A 22,695-nucleotide genomic window follows, 5' to 3' on the forward strand; every position below is an offset into this window, starting at 1 on the left:
AAGTTTAGCTGTCATAGATTATCAACAAGGGATCAAGTTGAAGAAACTAGGAATTAATAGTCAAGGAGATGTGGGTTCTAGTTATAAGAAGTCTCATTTCAACCAGTCTACCAATTGCATAAAATAAATATTTAAATCTAAAAGTAGTTAAGGATTAAAAATAAAGCATGCCTACTATTAACTTTACATAAGACTAAGCCTATAACATCTCATCATTAATTATATCAGAAAATTAATGTACTCTGTAAATTCTAAAGAGAAAATGTGTAAAGAAGTATTTTAAAGATACTTTAGCTCAAATTTCTCTGTTTGGATTCATAAAGCTCCCTTCTGGTTTCCAATCTGTCATGAGAAGAAGTATCTAATTGACTGTAATTTCAGAATTGGTGGAAAACAGAAACAGTCCAAAGACCAATAATAGAGTTGAAATGCCTTTCTTCTTTACCAAAAAACTAGTTTTGCATCCAAAGATGCAGGCTTTGAGAAATGCATTATTTATTTAGCACTAAGAATAGGGAAGTCAGGCTCTGTTCAGGAGTTTTCTTGCTTTCTGTTATCAAAATGACATTCTGCTTTATAACCACACTTCCTACATAATAGCCTTGCTATTTCCATTTAAAATGTTTAGACCTTTTTCTTAGAGGGCAAAAGGCGAGTCACACAGTAGAGCATTTTGAGCCTTTCGGTATGGAAATTGTCCAAATAGAGTGCAAATTCACAATGCTATTTTTAATGACCTTGAGCAACCATTGGTATTTCTGCATTTCAGTTCCAAAGATCAGAAATTTCCATCATTAATAGGGAGAAAAAGAATCAAGTTTGCACAACTCCAGCATACTCCCAAGGTAATATTATCAACATTTTCTCTGGTCATATATTTAAAAAGAAACATAGCAACTGAAGCAAAAAGGAAACAAAGATGGATGTGAGGAAAACTTTACAACCTCAAAGTGCTAACAAGAAACGCTGTCTTTGATGTTGACAAATGTTTTTCCAAAAAAAAAAAAAAAACAAAAACCCTAGAAACAGTTGAATTTCTACACTCTAATTTCTAGACCAAAGAATGTAGTATGGAAACTATAGAATATCTTTGATATCAGTGTACATGAGGAGACTTCATTCAAAAATATAAGGGAGGAAGTTTTAAGAAGCCCAAGTCTACAGTTACAGCATTGATAGCAGCTAAATGGGCTATAAAAGTTACTTTACAAATGAGGAGACTCAAAACTGGGATCAAGGGAATTTCAGTTAACCCCTGGGGTTTTAACTTGAATATTTCTTTTCTTCTTTTTTTTTTTTTTTCTGAGATGGAGTCTCGCTCTGTCACCCAGGCTGGGAGCAGTGGCGTGATCTCGGCTCATTGCAACCTCTGCCTCCCAGGTTCAAGTGATTCCCCTGATTCAGCCTCCCAAGTAGCTGGGATTAGAGGTCCCCACCACCACACCCAGCTAAGTTTTTGTATTTTTAGTAGAGATGGGGTTTTACCAGGCCAGGCTGGTCTTGAACTCCAGACCTCAGGTGAGCCACCTGCCTCAGCTTCCCAAAGTGCTGGGATTACAGGCATGAGCCACCACACCCAGTCAAATATTTCTTATAAAAGGTAATATTCACAAGATAGTAAAAGTTGTTCATTAATAAATTTCTCTGGATAGTAGATGCCAATGTAAAATAAAAATTTCGTGAAGGCAGAGTAATTTTCAATCAAATGTAAACTTTGACCACAATCCACAGGAATTACTGACTATCCTGTGAAATCCAGACTTAGATTCCTAAGTACATTCACCAATTCTTTCACAAGAAATATTGTACAAGCAGTCTAGGTGTCAGATATTGGCATTTCAATTCAGTGGAGAAAATAGTTGTCTATTAAATAAATGCTATTGTAACAAAAGACTGAATTGGAGAACAAAATTAAGTTAGACTTCTACTTCCTAACAATTATAAAAACAAAATACAGATCAATAAAAGAGCTAGAATTTTACAATTAAAAATTCTAAATATAGGCAATTCTGTTAATACCTATTACTGTATTTCACTTGATACCTGTATGATGGGAAGGAAGCTTCCATGTTAAAATCTGTAGGAAAGAACATTCCTACAGAAGGATAACAGTGCAAAGGCCCTGATACTGGAATGACAGTGGCATGATGAAGGTCAAATAAATCCAGTAAACTTATAGAGAAGAGAGCAAACAAGAAAGCAGAAGATGAGGTCCCAGAACTATGAAAGAACAAGAACATGGGAAGCCTTGTATACTATGTCAAGGAGACTGAATTTTATTCTATGCATAATAGAAGTTTTAGAGTGTTTTAAGCAAGGGTGACATGATTTGATATGTGTTTTAGAACTATCACTCAGGAAGATTAACAGCAGGAGTACAAAAGGAACATCAGAGACTGTATGCAAAGAGAGATGACGGGGGACATGAAGATAAGAGAGCAATCCAGGATGATTCCTCAGCTTGAACCTAGTATGGAGGGCGGTGCCTTTACTTGGAGAAAAGGGCAATTTTGGAGGAAAGGAATTAATGGTTCTATTTGGGGAATGCTACATCCAAGATATGTATTAGATATCCCTGTCATAATGTCCAATAATCGGTTCAATATCTAAGTTGAGGAGCCCAGGGAAGAGGTTTGGGCTGGCAATATAAATCTGAGGATTTACCAGCACATAGATGTTATCTCAAGCTAGGATGAGAACATAAAGAAAAAAACACAACCAGACTGATAGACTTCTACTTTCAGAGGCCTGATCGAGGAAAGGACAGAAACCAGCAGTAAGACTGAGGAGGAGAGGCCCAAAAGGTGGGAGAAAACAGACTTACAGGGTCACTGGAGCCTAAAGAAGAAAGCATTTCATCAACCATGTCAACTGCTGTTGAGAGGTCAACTGGGACAAGGAGAGAGAACCGACAATTGACTCTGACATGATATAAATCATTGGTGACCTTGGTAAGCGTGACAAGAGCTGCTTCAGTAAACAGCTTTGGATAAAAGCGCCATTCCAAAGAGTTAGGCAGAGAAAGAAAATAAGAGTGACAGAAGAGTATAGGCAACTCTTTCAAGCAATTTTTGTGTGAAGCAGAGATGAAAATAGGGCAGTGGCCAGAGAGAAACATCAACCCAAAGGATATTTGTCAATGCATGATAATAAGGCACGTTACATCCTATTGCAAATGGTTTTTAATAATCTTCTAATTTACATTTATTCAGCATTACACTGTGCCAACCACTGGCACACATACTTTCTTGTATTGCTCACTTAATTGTCAAAAGTATCACTGACTCAGTGGCAAAGTTACTGAGACAAAGAGAAGTCAATTAATGTGCCTAAAGTCACATTGTTAGTAAGTTATAGAACCATGGTTTGAAAACTGACAATATGAGCTCTTTACCACTGCATAGAAGATGCAAGAAAGAAAGCAAATGATTGTAGAAAAGTAATCCCTGAAAAGGAAAGGGAGAGCAGGCACCAGGGCACAAGCTGAGGGATCAGTCTTAGGTACAAAAGCAGATGGAAAACAGAGTCTATTGATACAGACATAAGTAGTTAGAATTTGTTTTAGGAAAGGCATTTCTCCTCTAATTGCATCTATTACTTGTATAATTAAAAATAAAAAAAAAATTAAAATATTGTTAAGACTTTCCTGTCCTTAAAGGGCTTGCAGTCCCATAGGGGAGATGGATATGTAGCCAAGCAAGTGGTTTATGTAAAGTGCTTAGAATGGAGCCTGGAACCCAGGGGCTTTCTAAGGTGAGCTTCTGTTAAGCTCGATAATGGTATTACCTAATGCTACTGAGAAGCATGTGAAGTACAGTGGGGACTTAGAGCAGACAATTCTACTGTGGGAGAAGCAGGAGCAGGGAGGTCTCAAAGGCTCCCAGAAGACAATGGAGATCTGTGCAACTTTGAACTTGAGAGAGATGATTTAGAGTATCTGGTGGAAGAAATTTCTAAGTGGCAAAGAGTTCAAGAGGAAGCAGAGCATAAAAGTTTGGAAAACTGCAGCCTGACTATGCGATAAAAAAGAAAACCCCACTTCCTGAGGAGAAATTCAAGCCAGCTGCAGAAATTTGCGTAAGTAATGAGGAGCCAGATGTTAATCACCAAGACAATGGGGAAAATGCCTCCAGACCATGTCAAAGAGCTTCACAGAGACCGCTCCCATCACAGGCCCTGAGGCATAGGAGGGAAAAAATGGTTTCCTTGGCTGGGTCCAGGCCCCCCTCCTGTGTGCAGCCAGGATTCCAATCCAGTCAACATATATAATATAACATATATAACAAACCATATCCACAATACCATGCTTAGTGTACTAGTTGGTTTCCCTGTGAAAGGACACAAAGATAGATGTGTACCCGCCCCCCACCCGCTACACCCTTGTTCTGCTCTCTAATCTTTGCACATACCAGAGATTTCGTAAGTTCTATGAGTACCTGGTTTTCTGCACGTACCAGAGATTTTGTTTTGCACATACCAGAGATTTTGTAAGTTCTGAGGCAAGGTCACAAGACGTGTTTAAGTAAGATAAACTCTTGCTGCCATAAACCTGCTCTCCCGCCTCAAAGTTTGAACCAAAATATCAGAAATGGCAGGAACCAATCATAGTTAGCCAAATCGCCTTGTTCAAACACTAGCCAATCATATATCTGATTTGTATAATAACTCTATGCCCACTTTTCTTAGACTATATAACATTGTTCGGAGCTGAGTGGGGGAGCTCTCCTGCCCGTCTCGTTTCACGAGCGAGGGAGAGTTCCAGGTTCGAACCTGTAATAAAGATCCTTGCTGCTTAGCTTTGACTCTGGACTCTGGTGGTCTTCTTCAGGGAATAAACGGTCTGGGCATAACACCTGCATGGAAGAAACCAAAGACAAAGAAAGAGAAATGTTCCTGCTCCTGATGCCCTGAGTGAGTTGTCAAAGATTGAAGTAGCCAAAGCAGCCTGGGTCAAAAATAGAACAAGGGATCAACAGGAGCACTGGCAGAATTGAAAAGGAGAAGATAGATTTGAAAGAGTTATGGAGATAGAATCTACAGGATTTGATGACTGAATGGATTTGCAGTATGAGGGAGAGGAAAGAGTCAAAGTTGATGCCTCTATTTCTAGCTTAGAGGACTTGGCGGTCATTTACAGAAATTAGGAACAGATGTGGGCAAGTTGGGGAGGAATATAATAAATTCAATTTGGGTAGAGTCTGAGAGGCTGGTGAGGCAGCAGAAGCTGTAGAAAGGTGTAGAGAAAGGTGTAGACCAGGAAAGTGCTAAATCATGCAGACAGTACCCAGGTCTAGCAATACAACAGGAGCAGGCAGAAGAAGAGGATCCAGCAATGGGGACCAGAAGAAGACATTCAGTCTCAGAGGGAGAAAGAGTACTGGAGAGAACTAGATTTCGAGGAGATGCATTAACTAATGTCAGGGTCTAAACTGGTTTGTATTAATATTCTAGCTTTTAGTCAATGAACAGAAATTATTTTGATAAATCCATCACTATTCACTTAATAGAGCTGAAACAAAGCAGGCATAATGAAAATTTCCAACAAGAGTATAAGCAAATACTGCTATAATAATAATATGACTTTCAAAGGAGAAAAGCTTTGAGAGGCAATTCTCTCCCTGTACTGTCTCTTCTTTTGTGATTTTTTTCTCCTGAATAATTTTGAATCATTAAGAGATGCAGCTTCTAATTAACCTAATTATACCTCCTAATTACTACATGTACTCAAGTTAAGACTTTGAAATCTCTCTAGATAGCTGTCATGAGACAACAAAACACAATTTTTTGGTATAATATAATATTATTTCTATTAAAAATTGATACCTTCCTATTCTAAGCATAAAAAATAACTATAATACAGACCCTCCTCAAATATACTCCTTCATTATCACCTAACTTCATTTCTTTTGAGGGAAGTGAAGTGGAGGAAGAAATATTAAGGATCTGTGGGAAACACTGATTAATTAGTTTACAATTGACCAATAACTCTTGCAAAGAAATATTTTGTGCACTGAATCCCTAGAAGGAGATTTGCCACATTCCTTTCTACTTTCAACAATCTGAGAAGTTACACTCAGATGCTGAAAGGCACTAAAGTATGTGCTCTCATTTCCTGTAATTGAACCAGATTTATAAGAAGTGGAAAACATTTTTACCCCAATTGGCATAAGATTTAAATTCCCTCAAGAGTAGAATGAAAGAGCTAGGTTAAATGATTCGAAATGTCCCTTCCACTTTCAGACATGTTATGATTTCATAATTGATGCACATGGCACTTATTGACAGCAATTTCCTTTGAAACTCAGAAGCCATATATGTTGGTTTCCATAGTTTCATGGACCACTAAACAGGAAAGCCCATAATACTTTCTTTGATACCTCACAGAGGATTTTCAAAGTGGTCTTTTTTTTTTTTTTTTTTTGAGACAAAGTTTTGTTCTTGTTGCCTAGGCTGCAGAGCAATGGCATGATCTCAGCTCACTGCAATCTCCACCTCCCAGGTTCAACCAATTCTCCTGCCTCAGCCTCCTGAGTAGCTGGGATTACAGATGCCCGCCACCATGCCTGGCTAATTTTTGTATGTTTAGTAGAGACGGGATTTCACCATGTTAGCCAGGCTGGTCTTGAACTCCTGACCTCGTGATCTGCCCACCTCGGCCTCCCAAAGCACTGGGATTACAGGCATGAGCCATCATGCCCAGCCGAAAGTGGTGATTTCTGATGCAATAATTTTGTGAGTTTTTTGAAAAATTTTAAACTTCCTAAGATATAGGCTCTCAAACTCTTCTCCAATTCCTTCCTGAATATTCCTGAGGGATATGACCCAATCCTATCTATATAAGAGCACGCACAGAACTGATTCTCAAAGTGCACTCTCTGTGAACATGTGAATAGAGAAGATAAGTGGTAAGTTTCCCCCCATTATTTCCTCCCCATTTGTAGGCACCTGTGGGACATAATTTCTTAGGAAGAACAGATCAATGATTAAAAGCACTCCTAAAAGCTTGATGGTTCAGCCATCTTTTTTCCATTAGGAAAGAACTTGCTGACATCCATCCATCTCATTGGGAAACAAAGACAAATTACATTCTGTTATCACTTTTCTTCAGCTTCCATCCACCACCCCATGCATACTTTGACCAAGAGCCTGCTGAGGAAACCAGATGTGACAGCAAATCAAATCAAAGTACTGTAGATATCTTTACTTCTTCCAGGCCACGTGATTGTATTCCTAAACAAAAACCTCACATTACACCAAAATCAGAGATTGCTTTAAAAGGGCAAGATACTGTAAATCACTACAAAGTAAATACCATTTTTGCAACTTAGCAGCATAAACAATGTAATACATATAAATAAGACAAAAATATTCTGTGACATAAATCCTGCTACTGGACACAACCTTGAAAGGATCCTTGGGAGTCGTAGCATAACTGGATCTGACAGCCTGCACTCAACATTTACATGCCATGAAATTGGCTTTCTGAAGAATTATGAATAATTCTTCTAATAATTACTCTAAATAAAACCATTTCCCTGCTGATTGGAGCTCAAAAAGGAGGGGAGAGACTTTGAATTGAACTCACCTTGGAATGAAAATTATTCACCTTTTCTGCTGCTAGAGAGGCAAAGGAGTAGCGGGCAGTAAAGAAAAGTGAGGTGTGGCCATCAAAATGACTGCAGGATGTTGGAGAAATGTCATAAGACTAATGCCTGTTCATTTATCAAAAAGTCTTTCCCATAAGGTCTTTACCATCAAAATGGGCAGATGCAGTCAGTCTGATTTAAAGTCATGTTTTAGTCTCTGGATCTGCAAATCCTGGTTCCAGCATTTTCACTCCCTGTGGGCCAATATTTTCACTTTTTATCAGAAGAGTAGCTTATGCTCTGGATCTCCTGATTCTCTTCTCCCCACCCCTCCCTTCTCCCTTATAATTCAGAAAAATCACATCTTTATTGAGTATGCGCTACATGCCAAAAAGTACATATCCTACCCTTCCTGACTATTCCACAGACAGACATTCCTGCAGTAGGACCAACTAGGGTGACTAGATTCAGTGGCATCCAAACTATGAAAGAGAATTGGAGGAGAATGTAGTGGTATTCCTTCACGCTAAAAATGCGGTTTGTACATGTGCTTACATATTCATATTTGTGCCTGCAAACAAATATATATATGTATGCAAATACACATAAACACATAAAAATAACCACAATTATTTTCTTTTCATCTCCTTCTCCTAGAAGACTATGGAATACAGCCAGCCCCTGCCCAAATACCATTTCAGAACTTTTTTGCTTTTTTTGTGGCATCTTTTTCCCTTCAGCATTACCCTTGATGTTCATCTTGCCCAGATTTCAACTGTATAGAAATGTTAGGGACGAAATAACATTTTGTAACGTACTGTAATTTGAGACCGTGAATATGCACTGTTGGTTTCCCTTGAGTAATTTATAACTAACCCAAACAGCATCTCTAACATTGAAGACTCAAGAACAAAAGGCATTTGAAAACATGCAAACACTAGGGTTACTAGTCTGCTAGCAGGCATTACTAATTCAACCAAGATTACTTTTATAGATTATTAGCAACTTTAAGAATTCCACTGAACTATTGTTCTCTGCTCATTTTAGTTCAGTCTTGTAAACGTCCAAGTTTTTCTGATGGAAAATCATCTCATTGATCTGTCAGGGGTTAATTATCACAAAGCGCTAATGACAGCTGTCAGCCAGACCAAGGCTCATTTTGCTTTGGCCTTCGTCCGTCAAGAGCTTGGAAAAATGACAGATTTTAAAGACAAAACCTTCCTAGGCCGGCAGTGTGAAAAGACTGCAGATCGAAGATCTGTCTTTCCAGCCCCACTCACACTCCACACCCAGAACTGTGGAAACTTCCCTGTGAGTCTTCCTAGACTTGTGTCTGCCTTAGAAGAAAAATATTCGTGTTGTGGTAGATAAGCCTTAAACAGCTCAGCCTCAAACCGATTGCCATGCTAAAGGACACATCATTTTGGCAAGCTTCCCATCCAGGGTCCAGATGTATAATTATATGCCATAAACACAACAAAACCCCAACTGTACACACACACTCACACACTTACACACCCAGATATATGTTCCAGAGACATGAACACTATCCAAAGAGCTCATTTGTAACCACATGTTGGGCTGCAGGCTTATTTAGCCTTTGTTCCACTGAATTTCAGAAGCTCTTCAATTCCGCTGCTTTTCTATCAAACGGGAAGAAAACGACTTAGCCCCATATTCCTTGACAGGAGTGGGGTGGAGAATGTTCTGTTTGGTTTTATTGCATTGCAAAATTACACATAAAAGGCTTATTTTATTTTATTACAAAAGAATGGGTTACCAATAAGCTTTTAAAGAAGCAAAAGCAAGCAATTGGGGGGAGTCTCCTCAGTGTGTCTTGAGTGTTTTCTGGAGGCAAGGAAATTCACAGCAAGGAGGCAGAAGAGCTTGAATCGTTGAAGCTGGATTAATGCGCTCAGGCCAACAGAAACTGAGAAACCCCAGCGGGGACGCGCAGGGTTTTTCCACTGGCTGCCTGAATGCCAAGCAGGAACACCACTGCCCTTTACCTTACCACCCTCCGGTTTTCATCCTGATGTTTCCTGTTGATTTTCTAACAGCTTAAATGTTTAAAAACAACTGCGTCGTCTGAAACATTTTAGCTACCAACAGGTGAATGTTAATAGTTAGACCTAAATAAATGGGGGTGGGGAGAGGTGTTCTTTCCTTTCTGTGTATGAAATGAGGCTTTCCTGAATCGGAAATAAAGTAAAAATGGAAATCTGCGGGTACCCTGGTTACCTGGCAACCCAAACCCATGGACTGCGTCTATTGGCATCCTAATGTCCTCCGGCATGAAAGATGCTGTGGGAAGGGATTCCTTTTATGTGGAGCCTCTTTACTCTCATCCATTCATTCATCCCCAATTATTCGGTTTCCAAGTCAGTAACCCAGATTTCTGAGGGCTCTAATGCTTGTCTCTGTAGGGAAGGAGGCTGCCGCTAGGGAATATACTGTAACACCTTTTAAAATGAATCCGTGTTTTGCAAACCCCCTGGGAACATTTGTGTGAAAAGGAAAAAACAAGAAGGGGGCTCTGGGGGAAGACTGCTTCTGGCTGCCCGGCAGTTCCTTCCCCATTGCTCTAGGGAATGTGCAGGTCTTTCCTATTTCCTCAGGACCTCACTGCCTGAGGCTTCACTCGGAGAACTGCCTGTCACACTGCAGAGTCATCTATAAATAATCAGCCCAAATTGGCAACTGCCTGGAATGACAGTAAGGGAGAAATAATGCATTCCATGCTGGCCCCACCCCCAACCCAGGCAAACCCCTGATATTTATTGTCAGTTCCATTACTGGGTCTAGAAATAATTCTACGAGTGTTTTGACATTGTTGTTTTGATTTTGCGATGTTATGAAATAATTTGGAAACTACTGAAGAGCCACGTGCTGAATTCCAAAGCAAACTTCAAAAAATTCACATGTTGCTCTCTCTGAAGAAAAATGCTGTATTAGCTCACTAGATTTTTAGAGTAAATATCAATGATTCTCGTAGTGATTCTGTTCATCCCTAACTAATCACAACAAGTTTATATGCTCTGTGTCTTTTACAAACTTAGTTCTCTCAAGGCCTTGTCCATTCTACTATTTGTATTTCTATCAGAGGCTTCAAATTGTCAATGAAAATCAAATCTCAGTATTTTTCCTATTTGTCAGCATCTTTGTTGAAAAATGTTATTAAGGATAAGAATTTTCACTATAGGTATTACAATATAGAAAGAATAGTTAAATCCCTATAAACCTAATTAATTCAACAAAATCGATTGAGAAATTAGCAGATGTAACACCCTGCTAAAATATATGTATGTGTGTGTGTGTGTGTGTTGAAAAGATGAATACAGTACAGTCTGTTCTTTGAGAACTTACATTCTAAAGAGAAAGATATAATGCGTATACTTTACCAGGAAATAATAATGTATGTGCTCTACAAGGAAAATATACTAAGTACCAAAAAGACATGAGCAATGGGAACTTTCTGAGATACAGTCATTTCCAGTGGAATGGAATGGAATGGAAAAGCCACAAAGGCTTCAGGAAAAAATGGAGAAGAAAATGGCATTTGATCTAGTCCAATGGCTGGGTAGAATTTTGAATCACAGAGATGGAAAGGACATTAGAGATGAAAGAAATGGAGTGACCAAAAGCATGGGGTGGGAAGGTGCTGGAAACGTTCAAGAATCGGTCAATGGTTCAGTTTAGTAAATGCACAGGATGCACTGTCGTCCATTTCAACTGTGGTGTATCAATCAATCTATAATGCTGCCTTCTATAATTCATTCACTCATTTATTCAACAAATATTTACTGGGTGCAACAAATATTTAAGTCTCTTTTTGGCAGAGACTTAAGAGGATTTAAAAGAACAATAATAAACAAGTGATTCTCAATTTTTCACAAGGCCCTTTGCCAAAGTTGTTGTTCACAAATTGCCACTCCTGCTTTAAGATTATAATAATATCACAGTTGACGTTGCTAAAAAAATTTCCTATGCATGTTTAATGTGACTTATTCAGGAAGAAACTGCATCATTCAAAGGTGGGGCAACATAACAGCTTGTTGGAAGAAACCGGTTCAAAGCACAAAGCATCTGTACATAAAACACTCATACCTATTACAACATCCCAACTACATGCAGTTATACCTCCAAAGTATTACCTGAAAAGTTGAGAGTTCAAAGGGATGAAGCTTAGCCATTTCAATTGGAACTAGCCACCATACCATACCAATTCACTTAAAAGCTGGACATTTCACCTACAGGGGGAAAAAAAAAAAAATTAAAGTGTAAGAACATTCTCAAACAATATTCTTTAAATCTTATGAATAAAAAAACAGATAAAAACATTTGCTGTATCTACTTCACTGGGTTAACATAAGGATAAAATGAGATAATATATAAGAAGTAATTTTAACCTGCAAAGCACTAAATAAATATTAATTCATTTTATCACAAAAGTCAGTCTTTGCTGAGTCGGTGCCACTGTAAATCTCTCACTGAAAATGGTCCCAGCATGCACAATAGGACACACATTAACATTACACCAAGTTGGGAGGCTATCATGATTTTTTTTTTTTCTGAGATGGAGTCTTGTTCTGTCACCCAGGCTGGAGTGCAGTGGCACAATCTCGACTCACTGCAACCTCCGCCTCCCAGATTCAAGTGATTCTCTTGCCTCAGCCTCCTGTGTAGCTGGGATTACAGGTGCCTGCCACCATGCCTGGCTAATTTTTTGTATTTTTAGTAGAGACAGGGTTTCACTATGCTGGCCAGGCTGGTCTCGAACTCCTGACCTCATGATCCACCCACTTGGGCCTCCCAAAGTACTGGGATTACAGGCCTGAGCCACTGCGCCCAGCCAGCTATCATGATTATTTAGTGGAATTCAGAAGAGAGCTGGGGACTGTGTTGGTCACCAGTCAGTCCAGATAAGCAACTGGCAACCACAGCAGCAGCAAAACTGAGACAATAGCTTGAAGAAGCTGCAAACATTAGCTAGTTGCTAGGGAGCTTCAGCGAGATGGATCCCTGCCACTAAAATTGAGATCAGGTGGTCTATCTTATAAAAATTAATCCAAGTTGGGGCACAGCTGAAAAAGATGCTTCCATCCAAGTGGCTTGACAGCAGAAGTCATTTTAGGTATTGTCTTTGGTTTAGAGCCATCTCACACTCCTATTTTGGCTATACTACCTGAACCACCAAATGAAGCAAGGACATCAGGTCGTCATAACTCATTAGATCATAATTGCTGAAAATGAATTACATAATATTTTCTGAACCGTCTTTACTGGTCAAAAGGTTATTAAAGAAAGACAGATAGAAACCAGCAGTTATTAACTGCTTGCTCTGTGCCAAGCACTCTAATTATTATTTACACATTAATTATCTCATGTCACATCCAAAAGACAGATGTACCCCAAGGGGTATATGACTGAATGTAATGCTTTTGTTTCTTGTAAGTTGTTATAAACATAAAAGTCTGGCTGGAATTAGCCCAACGTCCCTTGACCTCTACTCCCCTGACATTTTCCAGGACTTTTAGGAGTCATCTGCTGAGAGACTAGTACAGAGTGAGGATGAGGGAGAGTTGAACAGATTTGGGACTGCTCCTCTGGGGAAGCCAATAAGGAGAGTCAGCAAAAATGACCACTGAGAGCAAACAGAAGGAATTCAGAGCAAACTGATCAACATGACAGTATGACATCTTCCAGGAAGAGGACAGTAAAGGACACAGCATTAAGATTCTCGTGACTTTTTTCCTCTGGGAGAAAAAAAACACAGCTAAAACAATTACAGTGAACATATTGAGTAGCATGCAAATTAAAAGTCCTACTATTCACCGGGGCATATCCTCCAAATCCACATGGATAGACACAAAGGTTAAATTCACTCTAGGAAAGAACCTCCTTTCTTGAAAAATCACTGAATGGAATTCCATGGTTTGGCATGCACTAGGTAAGTAGATAGACCTTCTTGTTTGTAAATACTGACAAATAGAAGATCTGAGAATTTTGTTTTTTCATTAACTGCTTCTCCTTTTTATTCTCACCCACAAAAGACTTTCTCTTTTTTTGTGCAAAACAATGCTAAAAGCTTGACTCCATTGTAATAACCTTTTCCAAAAGTCATAAAGCCCAAGAAATGTATGATGATATCCCCGAACCATACACCCTTCTCCAAAATCAATATCCTCTTCCCTCACCATTTCAAGCCTGCTTTCATAAGGTAACTGACGTTAAATCTCCACTGGGTCTGCGGGCTGCGGGTAGTCAGGAAACACATTTCATCTAAGCACACATTGTAGGGCATGTAGAAATCATTAACCAAAACCCACAATATGACTAAATGTAATTTATATAATGCTACTATCATGGCAAGGTATTTCTTAATTATTTGGGCATTTTAAATATTTAGCCTAACTAGAGACTAAATTTGAGGAAATGTCCTGAATATTAGCAAAATGGCTTTTCTAAAACTGAAAATTTCATTAAGAGACTAGATATTTATACATGTGTAGAAAATGTTCATTTTCAATTGTGCCCCTAAAGGAACACAATATTCTTCTGTGAGATGGGTTTTAGGGTGGCATAAAGAGCAAATGAGGCCAGGTGTGGTGGCTCACGCCTGTAATCCCAGCACTTTGGGAGGCCAAGGCAGGCGGAACAACTGAGGTCAGGAGTTTTGAGACCAGCCTGGCCCACATGGCAAAACCCCATCTCTACTAAAAATACAAAAATTTAGCTGGGCATGGTGGCCTGTGCCTGTAATCCCAGCTACTGAGGAGGCTGAGGCAGGAGAATTGCTTGAACCCAGGAGGCGGAGGCTGCAGTGAGCTAAGATTATGCCACTACACTCCAGCCTGGGCAACTTAGTGAGACTCCATCTCAAAAAAAAAAAAAAAAAAAAGGCAGGCTGGGCATGGTGGCTCACGCTTGTAATCCCAGCACTTTGGAAGGCCAAAGTGGGAAGATCATGAGGTCAGGAGTTCGAGACCAACCTGGCCAACATGGTGAAACCCTGTCTCTACTAAAAATACAAAAATTAACTGGGTGTTGTGGCATGCACCTGTAGTCCCAGCTACTCGGGAGGCTCAGGCAGGAGAATTGCTTGAACCCAGGAGGAGAAGGTTGCAGTGAGCCAAGACCGCACCATTGCACTCCAGACAGCAACAGAGTGAGACTCTGTCTCAACAAAAAGGCAAATGAAATTATGCATGTGAAGGCATTCTGTAAATGGCAGAACATGATGCAAACTTGAGAGATTAGCTCCCTTTCTTTCCCCCATGTTCTTCAGTTCAGACTGATTCATGGTGAATAGGGAGGAAATCTGAGTCTCTCATAAACATCTTGTCATTTTCAATCACTGATAATGCTTTATGCTAAAGCTTTTTGCTTACATTTAAATTAGGCGTGAAGTCCACTAACATACTTAGATTGAATTACACAAAATTGCCAATATTCAATAATTTTAACCTACAAAAAATGGTCATTTCATGGTTCAATCAAATACAAAATATTAATTTTCCTTTTACGAAGCTGTAGAACTACAGACATCATAAAAATAGCTGTGATTATTTGGATAGGATTTGTATTTATAGAAGCTGAATAAAAGCTATGCTGCTCTGAAGACTGGGGGTCCCTCACAAGAACTTGAATGAAGAAGATAGGAATGGGGCAGCTTTTCCGACTGAGGCTAAGTGGAACCTACATACCAGGAAGAAACCAGCTACATAAAGAAATCTACAAACATTACAAATCTTACACTGTAATGTGGAGACATGTTGCTTTCAGCCTGTAATAGGATGTTGAAGGACTCTTTTTGCCTTGTCTCAGGATTTCAACTAAAACCCAAAGCTGAGGATAATAGGTGCTAAGATCCTTCACATGCTAAAGAGAACTGCCAGACATATCTCTGTGGAACTTATCAGTTACGCAGCTATCACCCACTACTCCCACCAGTCTGCATAAGCAATAGATTTAGAAGTTCTAGAATTCCAGTGTGTTATTGAGTTGTTGGCCTACCAATGGTTCTCAGGCTGAGTGGAGGTTGGAAACATGGGGAGGCGTTGGTGATGCAATTGGCATCTAATGGGCGGGATCCAGGGATGTTAAATATCCTGCAATTTAAGGTAGAGCACTGCACAGCAAAACCTGATGTCACTCAAATTTCCATTAGCTCTCCCATTAAGAAACACTGGCAAGGTGAAAGTCTATGGCTTTTCTTCTTCCCTGCAGCGATGGGGCTATTTTCCTATCCCAAAGCCAAGTGTCACATGCTCAAAGAAATTAGCAGTAACTGCAAGAAGACTGACATCCTTTCTCCAGGTGGACTCTGTGTGTGGGCGAGTTTGTTAACCTGCTCCTGTGCCCACTCTGAGCACAGTAAAAGTGAATTAATTGTGGGGTTGTGGCTGCCTGAAGAAAGGGAAGCAACATAGTAGTCTGCCCTCCCACCCTTAGGTGCATCTCCCTGGGCCAAGTGGACACCATGGAAATTACCCAAGTTTAAGCTGGGTGGCCAGAGGGCTGCCCACCGGACAATGAGAGAACTGTCATTAGATGCCTGCCATACAGTTCATGTGGCCAGCCAAGGAAGAAACACAGGACTTTTCTTATGTGGGAGGCATTTGTTCCTTCACCCATTATTCCCCCCATACCCTAGCACACTAGAGGGAAAAAAAGAAGATGCCAAAAAAGAAAAGTAGCAAGACAGGCTTCCACCAATGCAGTTCCCTCACCAATGCAGGTGCTGTGGGTCCTAGGCCAGGCTTGGTGAGAAGAGTTCTTTCTCCATTGGACATGAGGCTGACCTTTCAAACTTATTACACTGAGTGGGACTGGAATTCCATACCCAAAAATGTCCACAATGCAATGTGATTCATCTAAAATATTGTTGAGATGGGAAATATTTGACAGTACATGGTTGGTGGCATAAAAGAAAAACATTGGAGAAAAGACATACAGCTGTTTCATGTTTGTATGTCATCAAAATCTTAGTTAATAAGGAACATTCTTAGCTGATAACTTACCTACACGAAATTTTTAAAGTAGCTCCTATATGTTAATGGAAACACTTTAAAGGTAACTAAAACTACTAAAAACACTTCATAATGATGGGTATCTCCAGGGTCAATAATGACAACCAAAAAATAGATTTTAGTTCTTTTAGATAAATAGTGAATTTACTAGACTATAACAAGCTCACAGTATTCATTCATTCAATAAGTTCTGATCTAGTACTATGTTTCAGGTATTGTTCTAGGCATTGGCAAATGACAGTGAAGAAAAGACAAAATTTCTTTCTTCCCGAGGCTCAGCTTCTAATGAGAGAATTACACAAAATCAAATCAGAAAAAAACCCAGCATAGTAGATCATGCTAATAGAAAAATTAAAGCAGGGATGGGGAGAGGGAGTTATACATCGAGGGAGGTGGGTATTGCTCTTTAAAATAAGAATACTCGGGGAAGAGATCTCATAAAGTTCACATGTGGGCAGAGTCCCTGAGGATGTGAAGGCACTGAGCAATCTTGGCAGTAGACACAATGCCACCGCCACTGGCTGCTGCTCCCACTGCAGATGAACACTGATAGGCTATGACCACCACCAAATCCTAACCATCCTCCCACCTTCATCTCCCTCACTGATTCCACCTGCTCACTCCAGGAAGATAATCTATGTGGCCAAGCCAGAGTTATGAGTCCCCCTGCCCTGGCTGCTGGAGGTTGGGCAGAGGGAGAAGGGGTTACAGTCATACTCACTAGGGGCTTCCCTAAATGGAAAAGGGTAATGACACTCATTTTTGAGAACCCACTCTGAGGCATTAGCCCACTAAGAAGCAATTGTGACTTAAGAGGTGAAATGGCTCACTCTGGCTATGCCAGGTAGAGCAGTAACTCAGATTCAAGTCTCAGCTGACTTCAAAGCCTGTGATCCTAGTCATAAAGACTTCCCCTAGAGAGCAATCACTGTACTTGTTTTTGTTTTCTTGCCAGTGTACATGGAGTAGGGAAGAGTGATCGTCTCCAAAGTCAGTGTCATCCATAGGCTTCCTTAAAAGCATTTTGCATCAAGACTTGAGGTCTTCACCCTCATGTTAGGTGCTCCCTCCAGCTTTCCTTGCCTCCTGTTCTCTGCAAATAACCAGCTCCTAATCAAGCCAAGTGATGACTGGCCCACTAGGTTAATGTTTTTCAAATGTGGTCTTCGAACAGCTGTATCGGCATCATCTGGGAACTTGTTAGAAATGCAAAATTTCAGACCCACAGCCAGATCTACTGAATCAGGAACTGGGAATGGGAACAGCAATCTCAAACAAGGTTTCCCAATGATGCTGAAGGAGGCTTAATTTGAGAAACACTGCCCTGGGTCATACAAGTATTCTAGATGGTGTTCCTTCCCAATGTGGTTCCAGACACCTGGAAGAGCCATCTTCCTGCCCCTCAGGGACAATCTGCTGACCTCCTTTCTGAACCTCCCCTCGCCTGGACACAGGAAATCTCTGCCTCCAAAAACCTTTACCTCTAAAGTCCACATCAAACCTATAGAACCTTAAAAGATTAAAATAAACATTCCTATAAAAGCAACGTGCACATATGTCCAGTTTTGTATTTCAACAACCAAAGATAGGATAGATACCATGATGCCTTGAATTATGAGGCCATGGGGAAAAACCATGCATATTTCTATATGGCACTATTTGGCAGTGCTTAACAAAACTTTTTAAAAGCTTATCTACTTATTAGAATAGTTGAATCCTGAGTATGTTTTTGGGTAACTACCTAATCGTATGCTCTCTGTGGGTACAGAGTTGACCCACAGTACAATGAAACCCATGGAATGGTGAAATAATTAAAAACAGGGCTTTACTGGAATTTTTACAGCTTTTTATAAATGCAAATTCATACCCCTGGTAAAGCTTCACACGGTTTTTCTTTGCCAAAGAAAAATGAGACTCCTCAGTTTCCATGGATTTATGATTCTCACAGGTCTTGAGAAAAACAGTCTAGTATTCTTCCCCAATGAATTTTACTGTATAATATGACTTTTTTTCCCGACTTGTTTGCTCTAAATAGCTCCCATGTATCTTTTGATAGATTAATGTCTTTATTAATAACATTTAATGTTTCATATTATAGAAATGATATGGTCACTGTTAATAAAATAATAAATTAATTTCCTTAAATCAGTGTTATATTTTTCTTTAATTTTTGTAATTCAATTTTATAATTAGTAGATTTATCAAGACAGTGGAAGTATTTTGTAGAGATGTTGCAAGAAAACTATTGTGAACCCTCTCTCTCTAATACCAAACTGGTTGCCTCCAACCTTGCTTTTAAAAAATATTGAGTACCAATACTTAATACCATACACACTATATTTCAGTGAAAGTTCATGGTCAAGTAAAATATAGTTTTTTGTTTTTTGGGTTTTTTTTTTTTTTTTTTCAGAGATAAGGTCTCACTATGTTGTCCACCCTGGTCTCAAATTCTTGGCCTCAATCACTCCTTAGCCTCCCAGTATGCTGGTATTACAGGCATGAGCCACTGTTCCTAGCAAAATATAGTTATTTAATATGTAGTGAACATCACCCTACATAATAAATGGAGTCACATTTTTGTCCAAAGTTTCCTTAAATCATTGAGTACAAAACTCTCTCCCACTTTCCCAAGGACTGAATAGACGTGAACATGTTTCATGGATGTTACCCATGAGAAAAATCTGAGAACAGAGAAGGCAAGGGGAAGTAGATGATTTAGTGTTTATTCATCAGCGATCCTGTCTAGCTACATAACTCCACCTTGCTGCTCACTACTTCTATTACTGTAATTTATCTTTGATACTAACAGAACATCATCCTACTCCCTACATTAGCAATGAATAGACTAGCAACTCAAACTAGACAAGAAGATTTAAGGCATAGGATTTCTTATAGGTAATATTTTACATTTATAAGAAAATGTATGTATTGTATTAATATCTCATAATCTTAATACATCTAAAATGCTTTGCTAGACATAACATGTTACTATTGATTCAAAGGTAATAACTCATGAGATCACAAATATAACAATGAAACTCTAAAAAATAAAACAATTTAGCCTAATACTCAGGGAGAAGAACCATAATAGATAATTCTCAAGCCTTTATTTTTTAACAAACCCAGAGCTTTAGCAGCAAAGAACCTAAAGTAGACCCAGTTCTATCAGAGCAGGGGGCTGGAGATTGCAGCAGTGCCCCCAGTGCGGAGGGGATGAGGACATCTCAGGGAGCTGCGGAGAGACCACCTCAGCCTGAAGAACTGCATTGTCTGAGGTGATGCTAGAAGCACAAGTGATCGGCCTTTCAGTAAACATCCCAGGTCTTGAAGCAGAATACATGCTGAGAAAAGAGGGCTACCTAAAATATAGCTTAAGGGGCAAATAGGGGACTAGGATTCTTATAGAACATAAAGGGTGCTCCATTTTCTGCTGCCTGAGTGTAACAAACAGACCCAAGGGTGACTCCCAATAATTCCCACTTCTTGGTGTTAATGCCTTTGTGAAATCCACTCCCTTTGAGTGTGGGTAAGACCTGTGATGGAATGTCACCCTCACAATTATGCTACACTGTATGAGACTTCATCTCAGCAGGCAGGAGAAAGATTCTCTTTCTGGTCTTCAAGAAGAAAACCACCTTCCTGGGAATGGGCTCTGGAGAGGGCCACATGGCAGGGAACTGCAGGTGGTCTCTAGAACCCAAGGGCAGCCTCCAGCTGACAGCCGGTAAGACTGGGGATCCTCAGTCATTCCACCTCAAGGAAATGAATTCTACTGACAACCTGAATGAGTGTGGACAAAGATCCTTCACAGCTGGGCCTCCAGCTGCAAATGCAACCTGCCCAATCCCTTGCTGGCAGCCACAGGGCCTAGCCAGCTAACCCATACTGTGCCATCTCCTCACCCACGATAATTATGAAGTGAGAAATGTGTGTTGTTTTCAGCCACTAAATTATGGTAATTTCAGCATAGAGAACCAATACACTAAGTCAACATGGAATCCTTTTTACTTTGGATCAAACTTTGGTGAGCTCCCCCTCTCATTTATTTGTAGTAATTACAACCATCACTACTAGATGCATAGTACTTACCTGTGTGAGCTGTTCTTCACTTCAGAGAAGACTGAAGTTTTAAATTAATGCCTTGTGATATTTTCTAATTCTTTTACAGAACGTTGGTCCCTACTGGATGACAATTAAAGGACTTTAGTAAGTAGAGTTATGCATCTTTTAATGACTAGGATACATTCTGAGATATTGTCACTCTGTGAACATCATAGAGCGGTGCACTTACACACACCTTGATGGTAGAGCTCACTACACACCTAGGCTATGTGGTAGAGCCTATTGCTCCTAGGATACAAACCTGTGCAGCATGTTACGGTACTGAATACTGTAGGTGATTGTATAACAATGGTAAGTATTTGTATATGTTAACATAGAGAATGTAGATAAATATATGATATAAAAGGTAAAAAAAAAAAAAAAAAGGCACACCTTTGTAGGGCTCTTACCATGAATGGAACGTGCAAGACTGATAGTTGTTCTGGGTAAGTGATTGGGTGAGTGGTGAGTGAATGTGAAGGTCTAGGACATTACTGTATACTACCACAAACTCTATAAATACTAAGGCTACACTAAATTTATTTATTTGTTTAATTATTTATTATTTTTTATTTTTTTTTATTTTTTTTAGTAGAGACGGGGTTTCACTATGTTAGCCAGGATGGTCTTGATCTCCTGACCTTGTGATCCACCCGCCTCAGCCTCCCAAAGTGCTGGGATAACAGGCATGAGCCACTGTGCCCGGCCCACTAAATTTATTTTTAAAACATTTTTCATGGCCAGTGTGGTAATCCTATAATCCTGTAATCACACCTGTAATCCTAGCACTTTGGGAGCCTGAGGCGGGCAGATTGCCTAAACTCAGGAGTTTGAGACCAGACTGGGCAACATGGTGAAACACCATCTCTACAAAAATACAAAAAAATCAGCCGGGTGTGGTAGCTGCGCCTGTGGTCCCAGATACTCAGGAGACTGAGGCATGAGAATTGCTTGAAACCAGGACGCCAAGGTTGCAGTGAGCCAAGATCGTGCCACTGCTCTCCAGCCTGGGCAACAAAGTGAAACTCTATCTCAAAAAAATATATATATATATATATATTTCTTCAATGATAAATCAACCTTAGCTTACTAGTACTTTTTTACTTTAAAAGCATTTTAATTTGTCTAAACTATATGATTCTTTTGTAATAACACATCTTAAAACCCAAACACATATACAGCTATACAAAAATATTTTTTCTTTTTATCTTTATAAGATTTTTCTATTAAAAAAATTTTTTTTCACTTTTTAAGCTTTTTTTGTTAGATACTAAAACACAAACACACACATTAGCCTAGGCCTACAGAGGTCAGGATCATCAAGGCATCAGTAGGTGAGGAATTTTTCAACTCCAATATAATCTTTAGGGACCAACATCATACATAAGGTCTGTCATTGACCACAATGTGATTATGTGGCACATGACTATATAACTCTAGATACATATTGGCTTATGTTAAAGAATGGGAAACTAAGAAAAGGAAGAATACAATCTTTGATGTACTCATTCTCTCATTCTATAAAGCAAAAACATAGGATTTATTTAAGCAATAACAACAACCACAAAAATGACTCAGTTAACTATTCTTCCAATATATGAATCACAAAACACCTCAGAACTCCTAAGGTATTTTCTTCTGTATAATTTTTTATATACATTTTTGTATAATAAATAGAAACAAAACATTATTTACCAGGCTTGAGATGCCACTGACAACTTTTCATTCATTCCACAAATATTTACTAAGAGCTCTATGTGTCAGGCACTGTTCTAAACACTCTTTAAATTTACTAGTCTATTTTTAAAAAACAGCAAAGAACCCTGTCCATGTGACACTTACAGCTTAGTGAGAGGAACAAACAATAAACAACAAAAGTAATAAATAACTAAATGATGTAGGGTATTAAAAGTGAGACGGGTGATGGACTAAAGGGGAAATAGAGAAAGGAAGAGGCAGTGAGCTCTGGGGAGGGT

At 39.3% G+C, this 22,695-nt stretch overlaps 1 protein-coding gene and 1 long non-coding RNA gene across 2 annotated transcripts in view; one reads left to right on the forward strand and one right to left on the reverse strand.

The window, feature by feature from the left end:
- The window catches only part of LOC126956268 (uncharacterized), a 296,720-nt gene that overhangs the window by 272,510 nt on the left and 1,515 nt on the right, over positions 1–22,695 (reverse strand). Inside the window, exon 2 of the long non-coding RNA XR_007726261.1 lies at positions 11,741–11,836. This is a non-coding gene — a long non-coding RNA (uncharacterized LOC126956268). The remainder of the gene's footprint in view (positions 1–11,740; positions 11,837–22,695) is intronic.
- The window catches only part of REEP5 (receptor accessory protein 5), an 806,416-nt gene continuing 803,513 nt past the window's right edge, over positions 19,793–22,695 (forward strand). Inside the window, exon 1 of the mRNA XM_050793118.1 lies at positions 19,793–19,796. The gene's annotated coding sequence lies outside the window, so the exon portion shown is untranslated. The remainder of the gene's footprint in view (positions 19,797–22,695) is intronic.

This window comes from Macaca thibetana, chromosome 6 (assembly GCF_024542745.1).
Source record: "Macaca thibetana thibetana isolate TM-01 chromosome 6, ASM2454274v1, whole genome shotgun sequence".
Taxonomy (NCBI): domain Eukaryota; kingdom Metazoa; phylum Chordata; class Mammalia; order Primates; family Cercopithecidae; genus Macaca; species Macaca thibetana.